The sequence below is a fragment of the Dunckerocampus dactyliophorus genome, chromosome 21 (genome assembly GCF_027744805.1).
Source record: "Dunckerocampus dactyliophorus isolate RoL2022-P2 chromosome 21, RoL_Ddac_1.1, whole genome shotgun sequence".
In the NCBI taxonomy this organism is placed as follows: Eukaryota; Metazoa; Chordata; class Actinopteri; order Syngnathiformes; family Syngnathidae; genus Dunckerocampus; species Dunckerocampus dactyliophorus.
Window position 1 is genome coordinate 14,073,539 of NC_072839.1, and position 27,772 is coordinate 14,101,310.

The following is a 27,772-nucleotide window of genomic DNA, read 5'->3' on the forward strand; positions in this document are numbered from 1 at the left end:
ATGGCGATGAGGGGCAAGCAGCATATTCTGAGCAGACAGTGTGTGAGGTGTCAGGTGTCACAGGACTTGATGACAGTGGTTAGGAATGCTTGAGTGACGAGTACGCTTCAGCCTTGATCTGGCTTTATAGTTCCACGCCGCCGCTTTGTCCAGGCGTCATTTCGCTTCTATGGCTTTTGGGAGTGAAGATGAAAAAGCGAGTGAGACAAAGGCTAAATTGCTTCTCTCAATGAATCAGCCAGACAGCGGCGTGGAGAACACGGAGCCATAAAGGCGACCGCTCGGGCTCTTTTGGATTGTTCGCAGGCCGGCACATTTACAGCATTAGTCACATGACTGCTCCGGTCAGTGCCTGACGGAGAAGCCGCAGAGACGACCCATTTCTCAGTATCTCAGTCTCTCGCTAGGACGCTCACCCTTTATAATAAGGTCAGCAGGGATGCAATCATAGCCAACATGAATTCAGGACCAGAAAAAGTTCTGAGTTCCAGGTAAATGAAAATCCCCCTGCAGATCCCTCAGTACGTTGCACGGTGGAGGATGGGGGGGTTGGATAATGAGAAGGATCCTTGGAGCCAGCGGGTGGTTAGTAGGTGGAGGCTCTTATTTTGATGAAAGAGTAATGGCAAACCTCGTCTTTCCATCAGGAACTAATTTATGGGAATTTTATGCCTGTTTCTTCAAGATTACTTGCACAGCAAAACAGCATCCGTCTAGTTTTCTATACTGCTAATCCTTTGGATGGATACATAGACTTAGGAACACGCCATGGACTGATCACCTGTCAATCACACACATATTCATAGAGTATAACATCCCTCACATCTCAGCAGCCATTTCATGATGCATTCAAGAGACAATACATGTTGGAATTCACATTTTTCTCAATGAACTGCAGCTCCCAGGTGTCAGCAGCACTCGTGCAGCCCCGGATCGTGACATCACCAGCACCGTGCTTGACTGTAGACGAGACATAATTATCTTGTGCTGCCATCTATTTAGACCGGCGTGTCCAAAGTGCAGCCCGAGGGGCGCCTGTCTTTTTTAAATGGCCCTCGGCATATTATAAAATACAGGAAAACTTCAAAGGACAGCAAAAAAATGGAAGAAAAGTTTTTTTTAGAAGCAGAGTTGAAATATGCCAGATGCCCCCCCCAACATCATGAGGAAAAAAACAAAACAAAAACGTTCAATTAGGTTTGGAAAATGTTATGACGAGAATAAAGTCCAAATATTTTGGAATAACTAAAATTAAAATAAAAAAAATAAAAAAATCAAGAAGTTGATATATTTACATAAAGAGTGAGCAAAAAAGTGTAATGTTTTCTTCTTGAAATACTTCTGAGTTTATCTACAGTATATGGGTTGGTTTAGTAAATGTCAAATCTCAAAAGTGGCCCCCGCATCTTTTGATTTTTCAGTATGCGGCCCTCGGTGGCACCCCGATGGAGACAATAATGGCTATGTGGACTCATTTTCAGAGGACAGTACATATACTACTACAGAAGCTATACACTGACTACTCTAAAGCATATCCATTTCTATTGCATTATCCCTTACATCATGCTGCAAAAAACTGAAATGTGATGAGTGTACTCATTTTTGTGAAATAATGTACAATTAATTTGTTTCATTTAACCTTGAAGTAAGTCCATTCAGGAAATAATACCTGTATGTGCCCAATGCCTTAACATGATGGTTCTGTAGTGTATCGAGGATGCATCTTGCCTCCAAAACCAATTGGGATGCACCCTGCAGTGCAAATAAATGGAGGGATGACGTTTAATTATTGCCGAAGCAATCTGTGTCAAGATGTGCCATCAACAGGCCAACAAAAGGAGCAGCACTATCCTTTGAAAGGCTACGAAGTGAAGGTGAAAGAACATGAACCTTTCCTGCCGTGGTCCCCATGGTGATGTGCAAAGCACTTAACCTGCCAGCGGGGCACTGGGGTTTCCACCTGAACACGGCGCCCGTCACGAGAGGGACGTCCTCTCGGGGCTTGAAAAACAAAAGGCTGCGCGCACGAGAGGACCCGGGCGCCCAGGCGTCCACCTCTGCACTTGTGCAACAAGACAAACAGCGACAGGCCAAGGCCGGTCTTTGCTGAGTTGGACAAAAGACGTGCCAGTGGGACGTCGAGACATGTGGACACACACGTGCATGCTCCCTGCCATCATTGTGTGGGATGAAGAGAGGCTAAGAGTCGGTTGTTCTGCCATGGCTGGAGGAAAATGTGGCAAGTACATCAGAGAAAAATGTAGAAACACACGCCTGGAGCGACAATTGGCCCTGTGAAACCCACTAATCCAGTGGTTCTCAATTATTTTCTGTCCCCACTGGGGAACAGAATTGCTTTTGTGCGCCCCCCCCCATTTGAAATACTATATCTATTTATCTGTCCTGTTCAGACTGAACCCAAACCCGAAACCAGCGAAATGCAACAAAATGGAGAGCAATGAAGCATACAAGCGTATTCAAGAGTCAAAGAGCATGCCGAGTATGACAAATTCATACATGTTGGCAGGTCTGCACTAAGATTGACAGTGCTCCCTGCCTCTCACTCCCCGCCGACAGTTCACCGCGGTCCCTGCAAGGGTGGGGACATAAATGCATTGACAAATGCTTTCAAAGTGAGTAAGTAGACTGTGCAATGCAAAAGTGGCTTTTTAATGTAACGTTTTGTTTGCGCCACTTGTGACAGAAGCGGCAGTCAAACGGTCGCTTCTGAAGTTGTGGCTTTTTATGACATCATGAAGGAATAACGTCCTTCCTCGGGCTTTGCTACACATCTTAAAATAAAGCCCTGCCGGCTATCCACCGGTCAGCTGCAATGTGGGTTTTCCTTTTCCTTGTATAGCATCTATTATGTTGGACAGGCGCAGAGTTACAGTGTATATGCACAAAGTGGATAAAGTGCACTTCTGGGAGACACACACAGCTGATTAGCATTAAAGCTATAGACCCACAAAATGTAAAAAAAAAAACATCGGCATTGACTCCAAGCACTGGTATTAGTGATATTACTTAGAACAGAGGTTCCCAACGGGTCGATCACGATCGACCAGTCAACCTTTGGTATTTTTCTGGTCCATCCTGAAAATATTAAGGGAAAAAAAGTATTATGAAATCAGTGCCCTCCGTTTCAGGAGCATTCTGACCCCTGAACACGCCCGCACGCCCACATGCCTCGCTGCTGTGCACGCTGCAATAAGGGCGGAGATCTTGCCAAGGTTCATGGCCGAGACCTGGGATCTTAGGCACAAAAATGTTGCTGACCACTGACCTAGAAGCTTTAATAGACAATGGAGTTATTTAACAATAAAAAAAAAAGTTTAGTTTTTTGTGAGATGTGGCCTGAGAGAAGGCTGGGTTTTCAGAGATGATGGCTGAGTCACTGGGCGACTTATTTTCTTTAAAAAAAAAAAAAAAACACCCTTTGGTCGTTTACCACAGACCATCAGAGTGTCTCATAAACTTGATATAAATTATGAAAAGCGCTTCCAGGCCGACTTCATTTATTGACGTGGGGGGAGGGATGAGAGCATCTGATGGTGTTTTTTTTGTCGAAAAGCAAGGCTGCTGCAGATTATACTGCTCATACAGATTTCATTTCCTCAATGCTTGTTGAGTACAAAAGGAATTGTACCGTGAAGATGAGCCTACAACCCCACCCCCCCAGGCTTTGCTACACACCCTAAAATATACTTTAGCCTGGAGCTCTGCCAACTAAGCATCAGTCAGCTACGGATGAGGAAGCTGCAAGTTTGCTCACTTTCTGTTTCTACTATTAAAAAAGTGACTCTTATACAAAACTGCATCTGATGATGTTTGTAACTTAAAAAAAAAAAGCAGGAAGTCAGTGCGGATTTGACTCATATTGTGTCCAGTCCGACCTAAATGTATGTTCAGTACAAAAGGATGCATCACAACCAATTCAAGATACACAGGGATCAGAAGTGTCAGAGACAATAGTCATGTAAAACACACAACAGCTTCATTAAAAGCAAGCAGGGAGGAAGAAAAACTTAAATGTGGTGCTTCATAATTGCACCTTTTTTCATATTTTCTTCCTGTGTCCATGAGTGATGGGAATTCCGGCTCCAAGAGTGATGATTCTGTTGGTTCAGCTCCCAAATGGGTCATCATTTTTTCGTTGCTTAGATCGATCAATCACCAAAATAAGTGTAAAATTCATTTTTACCGTAAAAATAAAATGATACAAAATGCTTACATTATATATATTTATAGATATATATACACATATACATAATTCAACATGTGCTGCCTTCAATTGGGGTGTTTGATTTTTGGCAACACCTAGTGGCCGCAATGATTCATTGCGTTGACCTTGTGATGCAGTTGGGCACACTAATTGAAGGACAGCACATCCCAGACACTTTGTTACGGAATACTTTCTAATATGCTTCCGCCTCGGAGACTTTGTGTCTGTAAGTAATGTGCAACTAGCATTAGATGATACCTGTGTGGATTGAGAAATGTGGTATTTTAGACAGCAGTGTTGTTTAATTGGTACACTAATTACGTTCAGCTTGGAGATTGTAGCCGCAGTGTCAGCCACTGACTAACTAAATACACCACATAGGATTTTCAGTCTATTTCAATTCATTTGTGAATACAAAAATGAAGCTTTCAAGTTACGTTTCTACACACTAGGATGCCTCCAGGCGTCATGTCACGTATCGTGTTCTTCCAGAACATTCAGACATTTATTAACCAGGGAACTGTAGCCATATACTAAACAAAATGGACTTCTGTAGCTTTGTCTCGTCCCCTTGTTGGTTTAAACATTGGCCCCTCACTCTGGCTTTGTCTCCTCATGTGAATTTAATGTAAGTTTAAGTTAATGTAAATGCCACCTGTAGCTCAGTGTGACTTTTTGACTGAATGCTGTGGAGTCCAGAAAATATGGTATTTGTGTGGTTTTATTGGATATTCTCTAAGACTCAGAGCCGTTTCGTTGGAGACGGGCGTGTCACTCGTGTCGATCACAGTTTCTTTCCTCAGCATTCAAACACAAAAGCTGATGCTCGTAAAAAAGAAGACAACCCTGTGAAAGCTTCTGTTAACTGTAACAGGACTGAAGTTAAGAAAGCGAGCGCTGCATGAGCAGCCGTGCATAACAAATGCACGCTTAAGTCAATTCATTACCAACTCCCGCTCACTTTCTGTCCAGCGCTGATTATTTGCTGGAATGCTCCGCTGTGTATTCTCCTCACCATACCACCCCCAGCCCCCTTTCCTGCATGTGTCCTTGACTTTGAGAAACATCATCAGCACCACCACACCGAAAGGTTGACGAGGTTGTCACTATCTCAGTCGGGCTGTCCCTAGCGTGCCGCCGCCGGAGACCCCGCCAATAACGACGCTGATCACAGAGGCCGAGCATGCGGGATGGCGAGGTTCGTGTCCAGAGGACAGGTATAAAAATTAGAACAAAAGGAAATGAAGGAAAGCCCATCAGATAGCAAGGCGGCGCTGCACTTAGCTGTGAGCTATCAGGCGTGATAGCTAACTTATGATTCACTGTATGGAATTAATCAAGCAAGTTATGCTTGACCAGTCAGACCAAACTAAAAAGAAAATTAAATTACCAATCCCTGTTAATGCTCACATACGGCAATGTGTTCATTTTTGTGTTTGCGCTTGTCCAGACAAGTTATTACTTCTGTTTTGAATTACATCATAATTGAAAGTCAATGGCTTTTATGTAAAACACAAATCCCAGACAGTTTGGCAGATTGAAATGAGTGAAAGGAAACAAGCTGACCTTTTTACCCCAGCAGCAGCAGCAGCAGCAGCAGCAGCAGCAGCCCATCTTCAGCCATCCAAAATGAACAAGTATCTTGCTTCTTTGACATACAGGACAACCAAACCTAAGAGGGAAAGAAGAACAAGTAGTTATCAACCTGACCTTTTACCACAGCCACCATGATGGGTCAAGTAGTCCTTTAAAAATCAACAGGGTTCTTGCTACAACACAACAATGGCTCCTTGAAGCTTGAAGAACAAATGAGGTGAGTTTTGACTGGTAGAGAGCACCGCTAGGGAACACTTCTCTACTCTTGAACCACTGCAAAGAAAAAGGTGAAAATGTGTTGCCTGTGCTACCAAGGCACCACATGGTGGCGCCGTTATTGAAATTTCTTACACAACTCCACTGAAACTTTAGGGCAGAACTTTTCAGAGAGGGCCACAAGGTGAAAAATGAAAGGATGCATTGGCCACACTGATATTTTTGTAAAGCAATACAAAAATAACGATAGAAACGATAACTTCATTTGTTTTGTTTCTCAAAATAATGACTTTAACAATCTTTTTCATTTAATATTTCATCTTTATGATACAAAATTGTTCGTAGTTCGATTCCAACCTTTTTCTCTTAATATTTTGACTTTATTCTCATAGGAAGTTTTCTTGTGAAATTAGCCCCGCCGGGTAGAACTTTGGACACCCCTGCTTTAGGGTGTTTAGCGGAATCACCACCAAGTTTGGTACACACCTTTCTGGGACAGACTAGCACATGAGTGTCAAGTTTGAGCAAAGTGGTTGAAATAGAAAAGTCTTTTGCTTGATGGCGGCCATTTGTCTCATTATTGCAAAACTTGGAGCATATCTGCATTGCATGTACAGTATGTCAGCATGCATTCCAAAGCATTTTGAGCACCACCCATAGGGGGCACCACTAACTGATGAAAAATAGACCATAGCACCACATTTAAAATGAATTACTTGTTTTGCCATTGCCTGTTGTGTTTAATTATTGACGTAATTAGTACATATTTTACTGTAGTAGAAAAAACAATGCCGCTGCTGACATTTCGGCGACCTTGCAGCAGCATGTGTTGGCGATTGAGAGGTCAAGTGATTAGTCTGGCGGCGAAACAGGCGCCCTCCGCTACCGTCACGCTGGGACCCCTTGGCGAGCCACTGTAATTAAGACAAAAACACTGGTTGCTAATTAACGACAGGACCTAGCGGTGATGACACATGATGCAAAGCACTGCAATATTCACGTGACACTTTTTTTAGCATGACGTGACGTTGAACAAAACACAACGCCGTGCAGGAAGCTGCGATATCTGTCCCCCGTTTGCTTGGAAAGAGCCAAGAGGCACAGAGGCATGTGGGTCTAGACAGTGCTCATGATTGCTCTTCTTCCTCGCAGGGATGCTAAAGTCTCCCCGGCACGGCCAGCCTCCAGGAAAACCAAACTTTCCGCAAAAATGTTCCTTTTTGGAGCAATTTATTTGAACTCGGGGTGAAAATGGCCTTATATATCAAGTTTAAACGCAGCCAGGTGACTCAGCACACATCACAACACACACACACACACACCACTTTTGCAGCTCTTAACGCGAGCGGTGATTCATCACTGGCAATACTGTGGGTAAACTTACCCCCGCACTACTTTTGTCCTGCCACCATGATGACTTCTAACCCGGCAGCGCAAACAGGAAGTCACATCTGATGCTACTTGGAAGGCAACCTGTTGATTCATGGCAAGAAAAAAAAAACATCACACAAAAAGTTGGCTTCTGAGATTGTGAAATACATGAAGAAAAGCACGAGCAGCTACCATAAACAGAGTGGTACCTGGGTTAACGCCCGCCCCCGTTAGCATGTTTTTCGGTTAGCAACCAAATTTTTTGCTAAAATTATGACCTGGCTTGCGTTCGTCTACTTGTTTAGGGTCCAAAATACCACCCGGTTTTGCTTATGCTGCCATCTTGGATCACACACACAAGACGAAGTCTCGCGATACATGCACGTGATCGCACAATGCAGCTCCACTTTAAGAGGTTTGTGTCAGTCGTAGAGAGATACACATGGACTGCACTAAAGAGTGTACCGAGACAAGGGTGCAGCTCTGTGATAGTGTATCTTGAGTGTCTAGGCAAATGAGTCTTCCCCCATCGACTTCACGCATATGTGGTTTCCTATTTTAAACTAACACTTCAGCATGAAGAGACGTGTTCTCCAGAAGCCGTCTGCTCACGTTGCAATGAGTTATGTCCTTGCATGCAATTGTTATTAAATTCTACCTCATATTCAAAGAACTTGTCCCGTCTCTTGTCTATTGTGGAGCGAGCAACAGATTTTCCCTTGACAAGGTCAAACTTTTCTGCTTTCTCACGCACTCCGATCATTATTAAAGCTGTCATCTGGGTAATTAGATCATTCATGGTACATCAAAAGGTGTTTGATTGACTTCTTCCACACCAAACTCATACAAGCATGCCTTTGTACACTGGGACTGAAAAAAAAAGGCCTTCCCTTTGGCTTGGCCTTTTACTGTATTGTAGCCAGCCTCAGGAACACCCCTGCAATAATAATGCTGTCTAATCAGCATCTTAATACGCCGCACCTGTGCGGTGGTTGGATTAACTGCTCACAAACACAGTGTTCCGTTTATATTTTTTTGCGTATATTTCTGCTCGCTTGTGAGTGGGAATGAGAGGTACAGGCTAAAGCAGAGGTGAAGCAGTTTCTCTCTGCCTTTGTCATTCAAATTGGTCAGCGCTGCTTGTGAAAGGCAGCATATTGGAGGGCACGGCGCCCTAATAGGAAGGATGAGCCACACAAAAAAAAAAAAAAAATTTAAAAAGGGGGTTGGCGGGGGTGGGTGACCAGCCGCGAGGGTCGTAAGTGCTCAGCCAAGTCTGATTCATCAACTTTTATAGTTGGAATAAAAGTGAGTGCAGCTTGCCAGCTTGATTATCAGATGGCTCCCCGCCGCTTTAAAGGAGATGACATGCCACATCTTCCCAACGCTGCCTGCCCAAACCTGCCAGCCCCTTTTTTCTGGATTATAGAGCGCTCGCCGTCACGGCCGCGCAAATATATACTTACAATCAAAGTGAGTGCCATGTCTTTTCTCCAGGCCTTGAAGCCGCTTTTACCTTAATTTCAAGTGCTTTTTGTCTCTTCACTGGTGGCCAGTGAGGACAACAATAATTCCAAGTTTGTAAAACACCTGTGCAAAAGTATTTAGACACCATTAGATTAGCGTTACGTGCACAGATAGCTAGCATGTTCAGTAACCAAGGCTTTGCTGTGAAGAAAAGTAACCAAAAACCCTGTTTTTTTTTGTTTTTTTTTTAGTTTGCAGGCTAATTCCTGGTAGCAGTGAGCGGATCGATCCAGACTTTTGTTCTCACAACTGTAAAATAATGCTAAGAGTCTCAAGTAGGGCTTACAAATTAATATTGAAAGGAGTAGATACAAGCAATTGCAATGCCAGCGCTGGAGAGAACGGTCAGTACCCCAACCAAGATCTAGTGAGGCCCAAGCAGTCTCTAAAGTGAAACAGAGTACCTCTTTGTCATATTCCTGCTGTGGAAGTGGTCCAAATGATCAGGAAACTTTCTGTTAACTGTTTGTTGGTGTATTGGTCCGATCTGGTTTCAACCAGTCCAGGCCACCTCAGCAAGGAAACAGAAAGGCTGACACATAATGAAACTGTGTGTGTGTGTGTGTGTGTGTGTGTGTGTGTGTGTGTGCGATGAATTACGATACAAAGAACAGGGTATCTTTGTTCCAAGTGAAAGGTCTTGTGTGTTTTCTCTTTGTTGCAGATAATCACATACATGTTGAAGTACGCATCTAGAACAGAGTGGAACATAATCCATTCCTAGCAAGCTCAATTAACATAAGCCGGCGAGTTATTGATCAGCAAGTTCACCCAGCTCCCGATCTCATTCCACATCACTGCTGTGCTAATGCTCACTCCTTGTCCCATGACAGTATTTTACATACGTATACAGTCATGGAAAAAATGAGTAGACCACCTTTGTTTCTTTAGTTTATGCCTTGTACATCTAAAAAGGTACATTTGTTTGGACTAATATGATAACAAATATAGCTCATAAGAGTTTAATTTAAGAGATGATATCTGGCAACGTCCATGGTTTTCTTGAAAATAACCAAAATCACTTAAGTTCTTACATGAATAGCTATAGCATTGTACTGCCAAAGAAATTAACTCTTATAGCTATTTTTGTTGTCATTGTTATATTTGTCCAAACAAAAAGGTAGCTTTAGTTGTATCAGGCATTAAAATGAACAAGAAACTGAAGAAACAAGGGTGGTCTAATCATTTTTTCCATGTAGATATGAGAAAAGTGTGACTTATAGTCCGGAAAATTCCATATCCAGGATCTGGTCTTTGTTTTCAGTCTACACCAAGCCAAACATTGAAGATGTGGGATAAGTGGTACAACGAAGCTGAACAACAACTTGATTAGTCAAGCCTGTTTTCTCATCATGCCATGAGCCCGTTCACGTAAAAGGGGGCGGTGTTAGCAGCGGGTAACTCAGAAGAAAGAAAGATATTCTCAGAAAACGAGGAGTTAACTGACGCAAATGTGAAGTGGTTTTCAATGCTGGGGCTTGATAAGGAGATTCATAATGGCAGCAGAGAAAGAAGGTAAATGGTGTCATTATTCCAGCAGCCATTTACAACATGCCATCATGGCACTGACTCACCTCCGCTAAAGAGAAAAATGTTACATCCAATGGCTAAGAGATGATCACGTCCACTTAGTCTTCCGACTCATTATGGGCTTTTTATTCACAACGCTGCCACTTGAAAATTGTAAAATAGTAAGTAGTGTAATGAGTGTGAATTGAAGGACAAAGTGAATAATACAGTAAAAGCATCTTCAAAGCCGTACATTCTAGCCTTGTTAAGATGAAAACAGTATGGACACGTATCAAAGCTTACACTTGGCACGAGCGCATCCTCAAGAGGAAACCGCTGCCAGTTGCTGGCTTTTGTCAGTTGACACTTGTCATACAATAAAATTTATTGCCAACATACTGAACAAAATTACGAGAAAAATGTGCGAAAAGGAGTAGGAAGAAGCAGATCTTATTACTTGTAGTAATCACTGATAGTCTCTTCCCCTGACGTTTAATACCGCATGTTACCATTTTCCAACAGGGACAAAAAGTAAACAGTGTACATTATAATCAAATGTGCTTCTCAGCATTCTGCTTCTTGAAGTGCATTTTTGTAATTATTTCCCCTCATATCCGCACAATAATTCAACTAATTACAAACCAGTTAGCGTCTTGTTCTTTTTACTCCTGTATCTATTCATCTTTAATCGCTTTTTTTTTTTATTATTTTGCTTTGAAATTATTTATTTTTTTAATTTTCAATGTATTATTTATAAAGGCTGTCAAAATAAACACTTGCATGCAGATTAAGCCATCAGCATCACACTATGTGAAGGGGCGGCATGGCTCAGGTGGTAGAGTGGTCGTCTCCCAACCGGTAGGTTGCGGGTTCGATCCTCCCTCCTCCTGTGCTCATGTCGAAGTATCCTTGGGTAAATGCGCTAACAGCGTCAAAGTGCTGTACAAGCGAAAGACCATTTATGTTAGGAATAGATATGTCAGCATTTTAATCTCTGTCTGAGGAGTGATGAGCTGTCCAACTGAGATGGGCTGGTGCCTAAAATCCTAACAACAAAAAAGGGAAGATGACACCGACTGTACCACTAATAACTAAAGAAACCGGAACAGGGTTCCTCTTGGGAGATCAATTGGACTGCGCCAAACCTTTGTTGGCCATTCAACGTGTCTTGTTCAAAGCAAAGGAACAATATTCCATTCCTAACTGATGGAAAACGTTAATGTAAAGTGTGACCATCACACATACGCAAATGGGAAGTTGGGGTGGTGGTCAGCTCACGACGAGCTGCCACTGCTGGCTTGCAACCACTGTTCCGTGTGAGAGACTGTTCTCAGTTGCAGACAACGTAGTTATTAAGAAGTGGCCAGCTCCCCTCTCGGTTAATGCCAACAGGTTACTTTGTCTTAGTAGCTGAATGAAAAAGGAGTAACAATGAGTAATTTTCATACACAGTGCTGTAGTTTCATTTTTGGATAGTTTGGCTTTGGTGGAGGCCTTTATTGTTCCCCTGTCACACAACTGTCAGTTTGGAGGATGACTTGCAGTGACTCCAGGGGGCTGAAGGTTGAATAGAAGAGGATTCTAAGCACCTGCTCTGGGTGCCATATTAATCTGTGAACTATGGGCTGTATTAGTCGTCTCCACAGGCATCCACAGTGAGCACAGTGGGCAGCGGGTAAAATCACAGGCCTGCCTGCTGCAAGTGTGTCCACTGAAGGTCACGGAGCGGAGAGCCCAAAAGGCTTGAATAGATGAATCTCAAGTGGATTTTCACCTTTGCTTACGTGGGGGAAATGTTGCTCACAGAAGGAGTGTCGCGAATTGAGCCAGGGATGAGATTTATTTACAGCAACAAGAGCGGATTAAGAGTTCAAAAGGCTTTTTAAACGACTCTCTATTTGATTGTGCATGCTTTCACTGCAGTTCAAAAGACTCCTGGAATGTTATCATGTGCAGATATTTTCTCTCCAGCACTGTTTGTAATGGTTTAGTTTGTTTTGAATGTGCTTAAAAAAAAAAAGTTGCATTGAAGTACATCACATGCACAATACGTGTTTGAAAAGGAGTAGGATGTTTACTTAATCCTCCCCCTTCAATATGGACGCGATATTTAAACTTGGATTAAACTGGGTTTTTTTGGGGGTTTTTTTAGTATTATTAAAATCACCATAAACTTCTTTCATCATTCCTCCTCAGTGAGTGGAGTCACCATTTTATGTTAAAAGGTGCTAAATAAACACATTCAGTGGCTATACAGTATATTCCCTTATATGCTGCAAAATATAAACTGAAATTGTTTTGTTTTTGCTTCACCCTACCGCCGTATCAAGACTATCGTGACTCGTATTGTATCGTGACTCGTATTGTATCATGAGGTACCCTGAGATTCCCAGATGACCGTAAAAAAAGAACAAACTGATAAAGGAGTAAAATTCGACACAAACCTTGTAGCATAACAAACATTGAACTGGTCTTCCACTTGTATGGCGCTTTTCCACCTTCAAGGCACTCACAGTGCTTTGACGCTGCTATTTAGCTACTGATGACGCAGCATCAGGAGCAACTGGGGGTTTCAGTATCTTGCCCAAGGATACTTCGACATGATCATGAGTGGACGGAGGATCAAACCCACAACCTTCACGTTGGGTGATGACCCATCTACTACCTGGCCACCCCCCCAACACAACACAAAATAAGTACAGGATATACAGCACGATACTACATTAAAAAAAAAAAAAGAAAGAATAAGTAGGAGAGTATGCAGTATAATATAGCTAAAACATTGTATGAATATAATATATAAATCTATACAGTATCAAAGATGATAAAGGGCATACTGATTCAATTTTAAATATTTCCCCTCTTTTGTTTAATATCAAGTAGCAGGTTGTTTGCTTTCTGCATGACTTCAGCTGTTTGAAAATGTACCAGATGGGATCGGGGTTCCATAGGTTGGCGTAGAACAAGGTGAGCTTTTCTTCACGCCTTTTGTCCAGTCAAGTATAAGAGCACTCGTTTAACAGAGGAAAATCTCCTGGACGCTGTTGAGTTTCAAGTTTGCACTTCACAAGTCTCCCCTAAGCTGCTTCAACCTAAATTCGCTTTTCCTGATAGCGAGTCTTAAGATGTGGTGTGCTCCAGCTCCCTTGTGAGCCAACGCATAGAGCAACCGCTTCCATTGTTGCGGAGGAAATAGCAGTGGCACAGCGAGGTGAATATTCTCTATTTGGAGTTAAAAACTACTGACAGGCTCCCGTTTTAAACATCCAATTGTTCAAATTGCTTTATCTAAAATGCCTGATAGCGGATGGCGTTCAATGTATGCATCCACTACATAGACCGCATGCTGCCTTGCTTAAGCTTGCAAACACCATGTCCAAAGTTCCCCTTACAATTTATTTGTGTTGCATGGATAATCCCATTATAGTAGAATGAATGTACTCCCCATGAGGCAAACTCATTTGACAAGTGAGCAAATAAGTATTATGCCTCCACTAAGTGAAGTCCAGGCGACTCTGTGGGAGGTGAGCCATTAAAACGAGGGTACAAAAACACGACGCGCAAACAGCGCGAGCCTTCCCGTTCAGTCAACACGGGAGCTGCTATCTTGTCACCTTAATTATTGCCCGACAAACACAACTGGAACCGGCAAAGACGCAGTCCCCAATCACGGCAGCTCGTTATTAGGGAGAAACCCAGCGGAGCTCGTTAGGGGGATGAAGGCCGACATGGTAAATAAGGTTAATTGGACGATCTGTCAGTCCCAGGAAAATGCTTACACTGACACGGAACAACTGGAACATGACTTCACACCCGCCCCCATTCTGTTTGGGATCATTAGCATTTGGAGAGGGTGTCACCATAGTGAAAGCATGTGAGAAGATGGACTATCGTCTGGTTGGGCAATCGTGTGAAGGCGTAACAGAACACAGGTCACGCGTCACAAGCCAGGTTTGTGGCAGTGCTTGAGATCTGAACATGGGGTGGAATTAAGGTTAGCATCAGTCCATTCCAGAAGGTCCGACTCTAACCGAAACGTACACTAACCAAATAAATGTTTCCCATAAGAAATCATGTAAATCCAATTAATACATTGCAGGCAGCTAAAAAAGTGAACACGTTATGAGTGCTCCACAATAATTAGGTACACGAAAAAATAGCTAAGATAAAAAAAAAAAAAAGCTCAGATGAGACGAGATCATCCCTACGGTCCTATAGGTGGGTTAGTGTGAGCAAATAAAGGCTTCCTTTTCCTTGTACGTGCAACATGCTATAAACACGTGTTGTAAACAATCATGTGGGACCCTCCCACTGCCTCAGACACCTCGAGCGCTAGCTGCACCAAACGCAAAAAACATTGACCCTCAACACGGCAAACCTCACCAGCCGCCCGAAACACCGGTATCACCATGACCTCCCCCCTACCAAAGAAGCTGCCCTCAAGCCAGCCACAGAGAAAGGCCCGGGGCCCTCTACCATCACCACGCAGTCATCCACCATCGGCCAGCAGACCACTCCAAGCCACGGTTTGCCATGTTGAGGTTTTTTTTTTATGTTTTGTAGTAGTAGTAGTAGTAGTAGTAGTAGTAGTAGTGATGTCATGATACTTTAGTTAGGACAAGTCTACATGTACTGTTTGTCAAATCCAACTTTGAGTCATTCTTACCTCCAGGTGTGCACAAACTACAGTTGGATCTAAATGTCAGAAATAAGTGATATAACAAGTAATTGGTTTTACATCTTCTGAAGGGAAAAGTAACCTTTGTTCATTTAACCCTTTCATTCTTCATTTATATGCATTTAGAATTGTTTTATGCATGTAAAAGTATAATTGTAAAAGTAGAAAAACATGTTCTGCGTTAACATTTTTGACATCTGTGATGTAACAGCTAGCAAAGAATTACAGTCAGACGCTGATGACATTGTTAGAGATGGGAAAATGTTCCACTCTGTTGTAGCAGTACAGCTTTAAGTAGGCATTATCTGCAGCAGAAAGATAACACACACAAAGACTACTTCTTTAACTTCACGCACACATACAGATTTATTATAAGTCATCCTTCCTGTCTCCTAGCTGGGATGGTCAGTCTTCTATCCAAGAATGTGCTGGAACCAGATCAGGCCAATATACCAGCAAACCGTTAACAGGAAGTTTCTTGAGCACTGGGAGAACCTCCAATTCAGGCCTATGGAGGACTAGGAACTCAGTGTCCCTTCAGAGATTGTCTGGACCTCTCAATATCTCGGTTGGTAGGCTGACCGTACTCCATCGCTGGCATTGCAATTGCTTATATCTACTCCTCTTTAATATTAAACTGTTAAACCTGACCTCTGACTCATAGCCTGATTCCGAACAAAAGAATATGGGTTGGGCAGTGCCCTGTAAAAGGGCCAGGCCTAACAACATCATAGACAGGTGACAGAGCTGACTTCCGGTTCCCGTTTCCATGTATTAATAAGCTACTAGGCCGCTAACAAAAATGTTTTTTCATTAATAACCAGACGTGCGCCATATTGAACGCTAACCGGAAAATGTTTGATGTTAATGGTACAACACACTAACCGGGATGTAGACTAACTGAGGTTCTACTGCCCAAAACCTGCTGTGAAAATCCACTGTTGGAGTCCTTCGACTGAGTTTTAATCACAGAAAAAGGGTCAACTTTGCAGCCTTTATACTTTTGTCTTCAAGCACAAACGAGGCGAGCGGATGCCGCAGATTTGTGTGGCGAGCAAGTCCAGGGGATGGGGGCCACAACGGGTGGGCGTGTCAGCAAAAAAATAGCCAGCAGTGCCTGCGGGATGCCCAATTACCATTTCCTGCCTAACGCGAACCTAATGATAGTGTTGCGTCGGCGGGGGAGACTGAGGGCGCGTGTCAAGGTGCGGAATAAACGATGCGCTTTAAAAGTCATCTTCGGGGAAAATACGTCTGGAAAGAAAGTTGGACTGTGCCGGTGAGTGTTCATTACAGACAGAAAGAGCAATTAGCCGCCATGCTTCATGGTCAGCTCTGAGTGAATAGTGAGACATAATACTGTGAGGATGAATACATGGACGTTATCAGCACTCTCATTCTTTCATTGCCTACTGCGTTCACGCTAACTAATCAAATGGAAAGTATGATTCTGGCAAGTGGTGGTGGGGGGGGGGGGGGGGGGGGGGGCCCTCATGGGCTCAAGACTTTCTGCTGCTCTGCCTAATGGCAAAAGACAGCTAATTAAAAGGTCTTGTCTTGTGGGAAATGTATCCCTCATTGTGCCTGATGAAGCTACGGCGGCAGGAATTAAAAAAACAAAAAAATGGGGAAATATTGCCATGACGTTTATAACGCAATCACGCATTGGTGGGTCAAACGTCAGGACAGTTGCTTTGGGGAATCAGTCAATATTCAGCAAACACTGAATATTTCTGTTTATTCTATTTAAGTCCTCGTGCAGTGGTTCTCACCTGGTGAGTCAGGACCCAGAAGCGTGTCACGGATCCATTCTGGGTGGGTTAAAAAAAAAAAAAAAAAAAAAAAAGTAATTTAAATATTTTGTACAACTCATGTCTGAATTCAAGTGAAATATCTGATTTTGTGGTCTTTTTGATATTTAATTTACGTATTTGTATAAAAGCGGTTGTGTTCTTCCTCATTTACTTGACAAAATGCCTTAATAAATTCCTCTAAAATGCACTTTGCACATGTAATTATGTGTATTAATGTTTCAAAAGATGGCAGGCGAGTTAAAAAAAATAAAATTTTAAAATGGTTTGATTTTAATAAAAGAAATATACAATTTAAAAAAAAGTGTAAAAACAAATACAAAATCAAAATGACAAGTGTAAAACTAAAAAATGACTAGTGTAAAATAAACATACTTGAATAAAAGTGTAAAAAAATAAAAATAAAAAACACTTCCTGTTGTACGGAAAGGACGCTCACAGAAAGAGTTGTGTTTTAAACTTCTTGTGACCATTCCTGACCATAGCTTGTGATCAGCTAGCCGCGGCTTTGAATCAACGACTGCTCACGAGGCCGACTCTTAAGACATCTCGGGTCTTCTTGAGGAGAGATCTCCGGCTCACAAGGACTGGTGAGAGACAAACTCACTGTTACAACGAATTTTTAACACCGAAGGCAGCGTAAAACAAGCTAACGGCTAATGGACAACACTCGACACGGTGTTGCTCAGCAACCTCAATAATGCCAAAGATAAGAGAGAAGAAGCGGATCTGATGGTGGCTCGAGCAGTTCAGACCGAAGCACTCCGGATTCGGTTAAAAGCATGGAAGGTGGCGGTTCTGAACCAGATGAAAAGGATGTCGCCACAACGGAGCAACAAGTTGTCACCTTTTTGCAATCTAAGGGGGTGGACGTAGACATCCGAACTACAAAATGGTGTCTCCATTCTAGCATAGCATAATGTAGCATCGCAACAAGAGCGCTCCAGGGTGACGTAATGGTAAAGAATCAAGCTGAAGTGCCGTCTTCAAATCCTTAAATCAGGGAAGCTAATAAACATCACTGGCTATGCATTTGACCTTGAGCGCTAAGGCGTCCACAGCGCTCCTATTTATGCGTCAGTCTTGTGATCACATGCCAGTAAATCCTAGGTTAAACTACAGGAGCACTCGTGTTAAACAGACATGACGGGAAATGGGAAGACTTTATGAGCGTCAGGAACAAAAGCCCATAAAGCAGGCCCTCATTTAATCAGTGCTGGATGGAGGGGGACGCATCAGTGTGACTACCCCCAGGGCGGGAGGAGGCACGGTGCCGATCATAAATCAATAGTTGGCCATAAAGTGGCGATGCTAAATAGGCGATTGACAGAAATGTGCACTTTTAAATGTTGGGCCCGGAGCGTGAGAGCGGAGAGGAAAAACAAGATGTGCGGTGATTATTCCTGCTAATGTCGCCGGTTTAATGAATTGCAGCCGATGTCAGGGCACATTTCTCTGGGGCGCAGACTTCAGCAGTTTGATGACTCACTTTAAGTTGAAATGGAATTTTCACATTAGGGAAAATAGTTTAAAAGGCAAACTGCAAAGTTTTTCTTTCCTTACTTTGGGGGGGGGGGGGGGGTGTCAACAGTTTCAACTACTAATGTTTAAAGCAAAAAAATAAACAATTACCAGGATATATACCAGGAAAAAACATAAGGTTTGCTAGAACACAGCTATTGTCTTGTTACACAGCATGAAAACATTCAGTCACTTCCTGTTCGGTGTAAAATATGCTTGAAAATCAAACCATGGCAGTATTAAACTGGATTGTAGCGCAGCAACTAACAAAATGCACCCGTTTATAGATTGCTGATTATAAAGATTAAGATTATAAAAACCTGAAGAAAGATTTGCGCATTAATGAAAGCTTCACTGTCACCGTAGTCAAGACATACAACCTGTTAGATAACAACTCTTAGATGAGATAAGAAAAATCCTAATAAAATATGCACAACAATGTCAACAAATTGCCATGGGTTCAAGAATCCGTTACTATGGCACATTTTTCTTACCTCTCTGGCCAAAGTCACATGTTGATGTGCAGGCAAAGGTTAGTTTCAGTTAACAGTCCTCCATAGCCTTGCTGGACAGCAAATGTGACGGTGGTCAGTGTAACCTGTGGGGAACACATAAACCCTATCATTACCATTCAATTATAAGCTTGAGTCAAACATACAGCAGGCTTGTGTTCACAGTACAAGTGCTTCTCACCCGGCAATTGATGGAACGCGTTCAAGCGTCCAGCGAATTAGCCGCACTTAAACGCTGATGCATTACGCCGCTTTGTTCCCTTCTCGGTGGCTCTACATATGGATAAATAATCAGGCCAGATTCATCACGCCGACCATTGTCCTCCCTCTGAGAGCAGGCTAATGCAAGCCAATCAGTCAGCACCAGCGTCTCTCCCAGACTTAATTACCCACCATGCCTTTGTCCCAGGAAGCTCAATTGGGGATGTAAAGCGACCTTTAGTTGTGTGAGCTCTGATGAGATTTCACTTCCTTTATGGCTCCAATTGCTAATTACTACTGATGCAGAGACTGTTGGTGTATGGACGTACATGTGCACTGGACAGAACATTCTGGATCTGGTGGAGTGCTGCCACCCCCATTTCTCACACAGCTCCACAAAACAAGTGAACGACCCCCTGTAATGTCAGGGTGTTTAGCTGAATCGCCACCACATTTGGTACACACCTTCAGAGGAGTGACAAGCTCATGTCTGTAAAATTTGAGGCAGATTGGTTGAAAAACATGGCCGCCATCAAACATTGATGACTTTTTTTGTATTCTATTTTTCAGGACGTTCTTCCATCAGTCCACGGCTGCTCCCCACATCTGTACTGGCATCCGGTGTGAATGCTAACAAGGAGAACAAGCCTGGACGGGTCCTGGTAGTCCTTGACCTGAGGTGATCGTTAGCTCAATCACAGCCTCTCGTTAGTTAGCGCATAAATAATTTAAAAAGTCCAATTCCTGCTGAAGGAACACAGCCCACGACGTCCTTGAAGTATCATATTGTACTAGAATGACGTCCAATGTGGAGCCCTGCTGACTTATTCACCACTAAAATTCTTTATGCCTTTTTTTAATTTACCAAAGGTAATTGCTTTACATTATCTGCCTCTAATATGTACTTTGATTAAACTTTGTGATTTGATTGCGAGCTGAACCTTTACCTTTTCTCATTTGCATGAGGAAGGTATTAAACCTCTTTATGCCGCTGTTGTCCACTGAACTGAAGCGTACAATAAAAACTGGTGAATATAAAAGGGAAACCAGAGGAGCATTTAACAACAAACATTTTTAGAGTTGACCCTCAGAGATTTGTAATTATTTTCCTTGTCATTGTTGACACGCTGACTCCAGCGCTCATTAAGAAAAAAAATAAATTAAAAAACAAGATTAATAATGGCGACATAAGCATGTGCCATGAGCGTCGTTCGAATAAATCTTGGCTAAGCTGGTAGAGGGTTTTTTGTTGTGTGCTCACTAATTACTTTTTTTTTTTTAAAGCGCCCCCGGCTAACAAAGCTGCACACTTGAGTACATGTTGGAGCATCTCAGCTCGTGCTGGCGATTAAAACATGGCCTCAGAGGTTCCCTGAATGCTCAGAAGGGCGCTCATTGAAACACTCAGGGATTCCACCTTTTCTACCTTTACCCTCAATGGCCGGAATACATTATCAGCTCTTTGTCACTTTCTCAGAATTAATGCATTGTTCACTTCATATACTACATCTTACTATGATTAGTGTTATTTGTATTCTATTTATTATGATTCTAATTAACTGTACAGTCGCCCCTCGCTACATTGGAGTTCGAACATCGCTCCCTCGCTATATTGTGGTTTTTCAAAAAATAAATGATCGCTGCTTCATAGAAAAGAAGCCGTGGAAAACTCCAGTCCTGCAGGTGGTGATAACGTGCATTATGATGTGATTAACAAGTGGGAGACAATTAGAGATGAGATGAACAAAGGTGAAATGTGCAGCTCCGTCCCTCCTCCCTACCTTCACTTGAATTCATGACAAAGTTTAGGGAGTTTGATGATGTGTTTCACGCTGTGGAATGAGCATGTTGTCTGCCTGAGATTACGTCCATCAATCACCACCTACTGTGGCCTTGTGGGAACAATGTGCTGCTTCTCTTCTCTTATTTATTTATGCATGTTGTGGTGTGCAGCCAGAGTAAAGCACACCTGGCAATAAAAAGGATGTCATTGATGAATATGCACGGGGGCCTGCTCGCTGGATGTCACATACGGCGTGGAAAAGCATGCTATCAATAGAAGTGGAGCTTACCCCACTTTCACATGTCAACCACTGCAGGGATGGAAATGAAAGTGAAAGCAAGTCTGTTTCTAACAAGTCTTGCCACGCCTCCACTATTACCACTACATCATCTTACACATCCGTAGGCTACTCTCAAAGTAATCGGCTGCTGTATACACATTTTTCCATTAAAAAAAAAAAAGGTCCCCTTCTATTCAGAAGTGACTTTTTAATGATGTTCTAACAGTAATGTCTCTCAAGCTTGTTTATGAGCAGCAAACTAGAGAAAAACACATCTAACTCACTTGATTGAACCACTTCAGAAAATAATGGTTGTTTGTGATGTTGCGGGCGGGAGGGGGACCTCCTTCCCCAGGCTTTGCTACGCATCTTACAACAAAGCCCAGAGCTACAGACGTGGGAGAAATTTGATCAGTTTCATCCCCTCTGCAAACGTATGTAAACCATGAATTTCAGCTTTGTCTGCATCAGAACGTGAACGTAAAGTCAAACCTACGCTTTCGTTTTTTTAAAGCTAGCATTTTTGGCTATTATTGTATTTTTGGTTAATATTTCTAAGTGTCTGGAATTATGCACAACTTATGTTGGAGAACAGCACATTTTGCATTCAAAATTAGAGGCTCAAATTAAGTTCACCTGTAACGTTTACACAGTAGCACATTTTAGGTTCATCATGAAATATCCTAACTTCTTGTGAGTAGGATAATTAGGAAGTAGTTGCAGCTTATATTCAGGTGCGCTTCATAGATTTACGGTCACAAAAACAGAGTTACCACTATAGTTGGAAATTTCACTTACTGCAAAATTGGGCTGATTTTCCACTGACTGCTGCACTTTGTTGAAAAGAAAAAGGCTTCACCACACATCTTAAAATCAGCTATCCGCCAGTCAGCTACAAATGTGGGCGTTCCAAGTGTGATCACTGGCTACGCTAGCATGATGCTGCTGCTAAAACGTGAGTGTAATGTTAGCACTTTAGCATTACATGGCCATGCTAGTGTTGCTAATGTCTGTCCCACTCCATAACGCTATGTTATTGTATGATGTGTGACATTACTTTGGACAAAAGTTAGTGAAAAAAAAAAGTAGCGATACTGTCAGAAACACAGTTTGTATGTTCGGGCATTAAAGCTACTTACACACAAAACACCATGTTCCCAAACTGGGCTCTTAAAAAAATTGAACTCTGTTACTTTGTGTGGTTTATAAACATGGCAGAGACAACATTAGAGACTCACTGAAGGAGGCGGGGTAGAGAATGGCGCTAACGTGGTCGTCTCTTAGCACCTCGTCCCAATAGAAGTTCTCTTTCAAGTCCGGTGAAGGGATCAAGCGGAACATTTTAAGCACTTAAAAAAAAAAAAAAAAGGATTAAGTCCAACGCACCGTATCTGCTTAATTTCTACCAGCGAGACTCTTAATTGTCCTGCTCACTGGCTCAGGCGCTTCATTTGAAGACCCCACTTGAGACAAATGGAGACAGGGATGGAAAAATATGTCCAATTAAGTCATTAGCATACCTTTGAGCAAGGAAAGGAAACAGTAGCACAGCTTTTTCCTTCCTTCTTTATTTCTCTAAATAGCAACTTGGAGGTCACGGTGTGCGGGAATGGTTTAATTAAATTTGCTGTAAATGAAGTTTTGCGCAAATAAAAGTTTAATTATTGACCATTTGGAGTGGTATCAGAGTACTTTGTGTCCTGCAGAGCCGAAAGCATCGCCTTTGTAGGAAAGCTTAACAAATTAAGTTTTTTTTTTTCCCTCTGGCGAAGCTTTTGCAGGATCATCAGTCAAGGGCTTAAAAACTTTAGTTCAGCAAATCTTTCATAATATTAAACTGATTTCAACTAAAAAAAACAAACAAAAAAAACAGTTGTTTCATTATCAGAATGCTTTCATTATAATTATAAGCTCTATATTTGCATTGCTGTAGCTTGCTTTGATTACACACGACAAAACAAAAAGCTTGTAAAAATGGACGCAGACAGTAAACAAGGCAGTAAAGCGCACAGTGGTAGTACAGCAGCCATCTCGTAACCTGAAGGTGGCTTCTTCGATCCTCCGTCCTCCCGTGACCATGTCAAAGCTGATGCTGAGTCATCAACAGGAAAACCTTGTACCTGTCAAAGCGCTTTGAGTACCTTGAAGATAAAAACAACAAAAAAAAAAAGCGCTACATAAGTGAAAGTCTATTTACCATTAGCAGCTAATACAAGAAACCATGCATTGCACATGCAACAGCATACACATCACAAGGACACAGACTGGTAATACAAAGAGCAAAGAAATAAATATAGATAAAAAAAAAAATAAAGACTACGCATTCTGGCAGTAGTTTCCACATAAAGTAATTAAACAATGCAAAAACCAAGTTACTCTTGAAAGGATGACTCAAAAGGAGCCCAACGTGGCCGTTTCAAACCAAACGGCCGACGTTCCAGCACATAGCGTCTTGAGGCTTACCAAACATCACCATGCTCGTTGAAAGCGGCTCTGGGGGCTGAATTCTCCAAAAAGTTCCACAGAGTGAAAAAACATTAATTGCAGGTAACATACTCGTGTACTTTTTATTAACTTCACAAGATGGCAACAGCCGCACTGGAAGTAACCGCCGGCGTTATCTACCTCTGCATGTGCTTTAAAATGTTCACAATGCATGTTGACAATGAACTCATCCGCACTATTAACGCTGGCTGGCCAGTTTGCGCCTTTTACCTTGCCTTACAACATTGGTTCTGTCGCTGTTCTGTCACTGCTGTGTTGTGCAATATACTTGGAAATAAATGGCCATGGAGGTCAAAGACGGCTACGGTTTTTCTACTTTCCCATGTATTCCACATTAATAAAAGTTTTTTATTTTTTGACTTATTCCATCCCTCCAATCCTCTGATTATGTCTATAAGAGGCCATTTACTGTCTAGCTTCTAAATACAGTGGGGGTATTCTGTGAAACGAGTTTAGTGGGTTAGCGAGCTGTGTTGTGTAAAGCTGGACTTGCCTGTTGCACAAAGCATCTGTATCACTGTGGTAACTTATGGCCCCGACCAGGTTATGTCCAGCTATGAAAGTGCCACTGTTTAGCTAATTCGGAGATGGCGTCACCATTTATTGAAGACACTGAGGAAAAGAAAAAAAATTATTCCCTAAGTGATAGATTTTCAGCCAAGGGAATACACGAGATATGCTCACTTTGAGTCGAGCACCTGGAATAAAATAAAAAATGAAATATTAATTAGGCAAACATTAGCAGATGCATGTCACAGCAGTCCTTGTGTGAGTACTCAGCCCGTTAGTCTTCTTATTTTAAAATATTTGCTGGAGGAATAAGTACTCGGATAAAAAAGGAAGACTAGTAGCGTATAGTTAGTGCAATAAAGCAATGTTAACTTGTGGCCCACGCTCTATTGGCGGCAACAGTGTTGCTTTTAGCAGTCAATCTTTTGGGAATTTATAATACTACTTACATTTATTCTCCACGATGGCACCGCCTACTGCTAGTCTGTCATATCGGAGGCAGCCACAGGCTAGACACACTAGACAGACGCCTCACCGAGTGCTGAGACGTACGTCAACGTCGCCGCCATATTGGTTGTGTCAAGGCTGCGCTGTAAATGAATAGAAGTAAATGCACTTACTTTCATAAAGCGCCTTTCTACAAAGAAATGTAAGTTAATTCCTCTCGGTTATACATTCACACAGGCACTGATATACTTGGGAAACAGTTAGGCAAGTTAGGCACAAAAAAATGCGAATTGTTTGTCCATGTGATTTTGATTGTCTTTAGCGGCAGGTGTGCTTGATTGGCAGCACTTCCTAATCACGGCAGCTGCGGCAGGAAGGCACATACTTCTTAGACCCACTTTAATTTTTTATTTTTTATTATCACTTTTTAATAAAACAGAAAATATTCGCGGTCTTACCTTTTTGTTTGTATATTAACTCAGTGTATCTATTCTTGCCCGGGAAAAGCTCTGTTACTTCGTTGAAAAGTATCACCTTCTGTTTTGCCAAAAAAAGTTTTTAAGTGTATAATCCTCCATCTTCATGCATTAATTCGGCAGAGCAGTCAGTCAATCTTTTGGGAATTTATAATAATACTTACATTTATTCTCCACGATGGCACCGCCTACTGCTCGTCTGTGTGATATCGGAGGCAGCCGCAGGCATAGACACAGTAGACAGACGCCTGACCGAGTGCTGAGCCGTACGTCAACGTCGCCGCCATATTGGATGTGTCAAGGCTGCGCTGTAAACGAATAGAAGTAAATGCACTTTCATAAAGCGCCTTTCTACAAAGAAATGTAAGTTAATTCCTCTTGATTATACATTCACACAGGCACTGAGATACTTGGGAAACAGTTAGGCAAGTTAGGCACAGAAAAAATGCGGTTTTAGTCCATGTGATTTTGATTGTCTTTAGCGGCAGGTGTGCTTGATTGGCAGCACTTCCTAATCACGGCAGCTGCGGCAGGAAAGCACATACTTCTTAGACCCACTTTAATTTTTCATTTTTATTATTTTGTTATCACTTTTGTATTTTTAATAAAACAAACATTCACGGACTTACCTTTTTGTTTGGATATTAACTTCGTGTGTCTATTCTCCGGGAAAAGCTCTGTTACTTCGTTGAAAAGTATCACCTTCTGTTTTGTCAAATGCAGCTGACTTGCTGCCAAGTGTTGAATCTCGCGGACACGCTAGTGTTTCAATCAATTTTGGTTCAAATGAAAGCTGGCTTTTCCTCTCTCTGTGGAATGAGAGCAGCAACAAGCAGCTGCCGACTCACGCGCGCCCCCGCCCTTTAAGGAGAGAGGATTTGGATTGTTATGTCTTTAGCGGCAGGTGTGCTTGATTGGCAGCACTTCCTAATCACGGCAGCTGCGGCAGGAAGGCACATACTTCTTAGACCCACTTTAATTCTTTATTTTTATTATTTTATTATCACGTTTTTATTTTTAGTAAAACAGAAAAACATTTGTGGTCTTACCTTTTTGCTTGTATAGTAACTCCGTGTGTCTATTTTTCTCCGGTAAAAGCTCTGTTACTTCGTTGAAAAGTATCACCTTCTGTTTTGCAAAAAATATATATATATACGTTTTTAAAAGTGTATAATCCTCCATCTTCATGCATTAATTCAGCAGAGCATAAAAATATGTTGAATGCACCTGACTTGCTGTTGTGTTGAATCTCGCAAATGTGTTTCAATCAATTTTGGTTCAAATGAATGCTGGCTTTTCCTCTCTCTGTGGAATGAGAGCAGCAACAAGCAGCTGCCGATTCACGCGCGCCCCCGCTCTTTAAGGAGAGATGGAGTACTGCAATACTTCCGTGTCTGATATTTCTCTACATTCTCTGTGTATTTTTGATAATATCCATCCATCCATCCATTTTCTATACCGCTTCATCCTCATTAGGGTCGCGGGGGCATGCTGGAGCCTATCCCAGCTGACTTCGGGCGACAGGCGAGGTACACCCTGGACTGGTCGTTTTTGATAATATATTATATTTTATTTTATTTTATACTATAAAATATATTGTATTTATACTATACAATATATTTATTTTATTTTACATTTGCTTATGTGTCTGCATCCTGGGATATAACCGCTTTTTGCTTCAACAAATATTCAAAATGAAAAGTAGTTCTAATATTAAAGAGGTGTAAAAAAGGTGTAAAAAAAAAAAAAAACCCTCCAAAAAACAACAACTTTAAGTGTGCCAATTGCTGATTTTCCGAGGCCAACTGCAAGGAAACGATACCAGAAACCACACAAGTCACAGGTCACCGACTGTATCAGCAGATCAAATATTGGTGAGAGCTGCTGCCACAGTTTAGGGACGTCTGTGGTGAGAATTCAAAGTTACAAAGGAAGGAAGGAAAGGGGGAGGGGACTCTAATGGCTGAGACCTTGATCAAATATTGATTGTGCTGTGGAAAAGTCCTGAATCCATCCATGCAACCCGCCTTTATTCAATTATCATTCCAGCGTAGCTCCTGCAGGCCTCTTGAGGACCTAACAACCTAGCGAGGACTTTCATGTGCAACTTTTTCTACATTGAGAGTCGTCCTTTTTGCATAAAATGCAACAAAAGGCATATGGCGGAAAGTCCCGGGGTGATGTTAAAAGAAAGGTAGCATTCAAATAAGAGCATTTTATTGTTCCAGACAGCTGACACACTTTAACATACTCACTGTATAAACTCTGCCTTGCAGTCTACATAAATACACAAAACTCTTTAAAAAAAAATAAAAATAACGGCTGCCGTGTGCACACAGTTCTGCAGGGAGGACACGACAGATGGACAGCAAACGCAGCACATGCCTCCGCCAGCGCACGGGAATACGCACACAAGCCCCACCAATTAGTGAGAGATATGCGGCAGTCGTGGCGGCACACTAATCTTACAGTGCACTTAGCCTTTGGATGATGATGCAGGCGGTAATTAGCCTTGTCATTTGACATGCAACTCCCGTTTGCCCATTTGCATCACCCAAATAAAGTGTCCGAACAAAAACTTTAAAAGAGGTCATGGCGCTGTGC

General features: G+C 42.2%; 1 protein-coding gene and 1 long non-coding RNA gene across 3 annotated transcripts in view; both read right to left on the minus strand.

The window, feature by feature from the left end:
- Positions 1 to 7,498, minus strand: part of LOC129174290 (cadherin-6-like) — a 402,680-nt gene extending 395,182 nt beyond the window's left edge. The window contains exons 1-2 of the mRNA XM_054766133.1: positions 7,422 to 7,498; positions 5,792 to 5,897 (exon numbers count right to left, since the gene is read on the minus strand). The gene's annotated coding sequence lies outside the window, so the exon portion shown is untranslated. The remainder of the gene's footprint in view (positions 1 to 5,791; positions 5,898 to 7,421) is intronic.
- Positions 7,499 to 22,466: 14,968 nt separating this feature from the next.
- Positions 22,467 to 25,945, minus strand: LOC129174294 (uncharacterized). 2 transcript variants are annotated; one of them, XR_008567395.1, is made up of 5 exons: positions 25,798 to 25,945; positions 25,333 to 25,476; positions 24,695 to 24,835; positions 23,269 to 23,371; positions 22,467 to 22,579 (listed from the first exon to the last, which is right to left on the minus strand). It is a non-coding gene; the product is annotated as an uncharacterized LOC129174294 (long non-coding RNA). The 2 variants fall into 2 exon arrangements; XR_008567396.1 differs by lacking the exons at positions 22,467 to 22,579; positions 23,269 to 23,371 and adding exons at positions 24,267 to 24,347; positions 25,151 to 25,229.
- Positions 25,946 to 27,772: the final 1,827 nt, after the last annotated feature.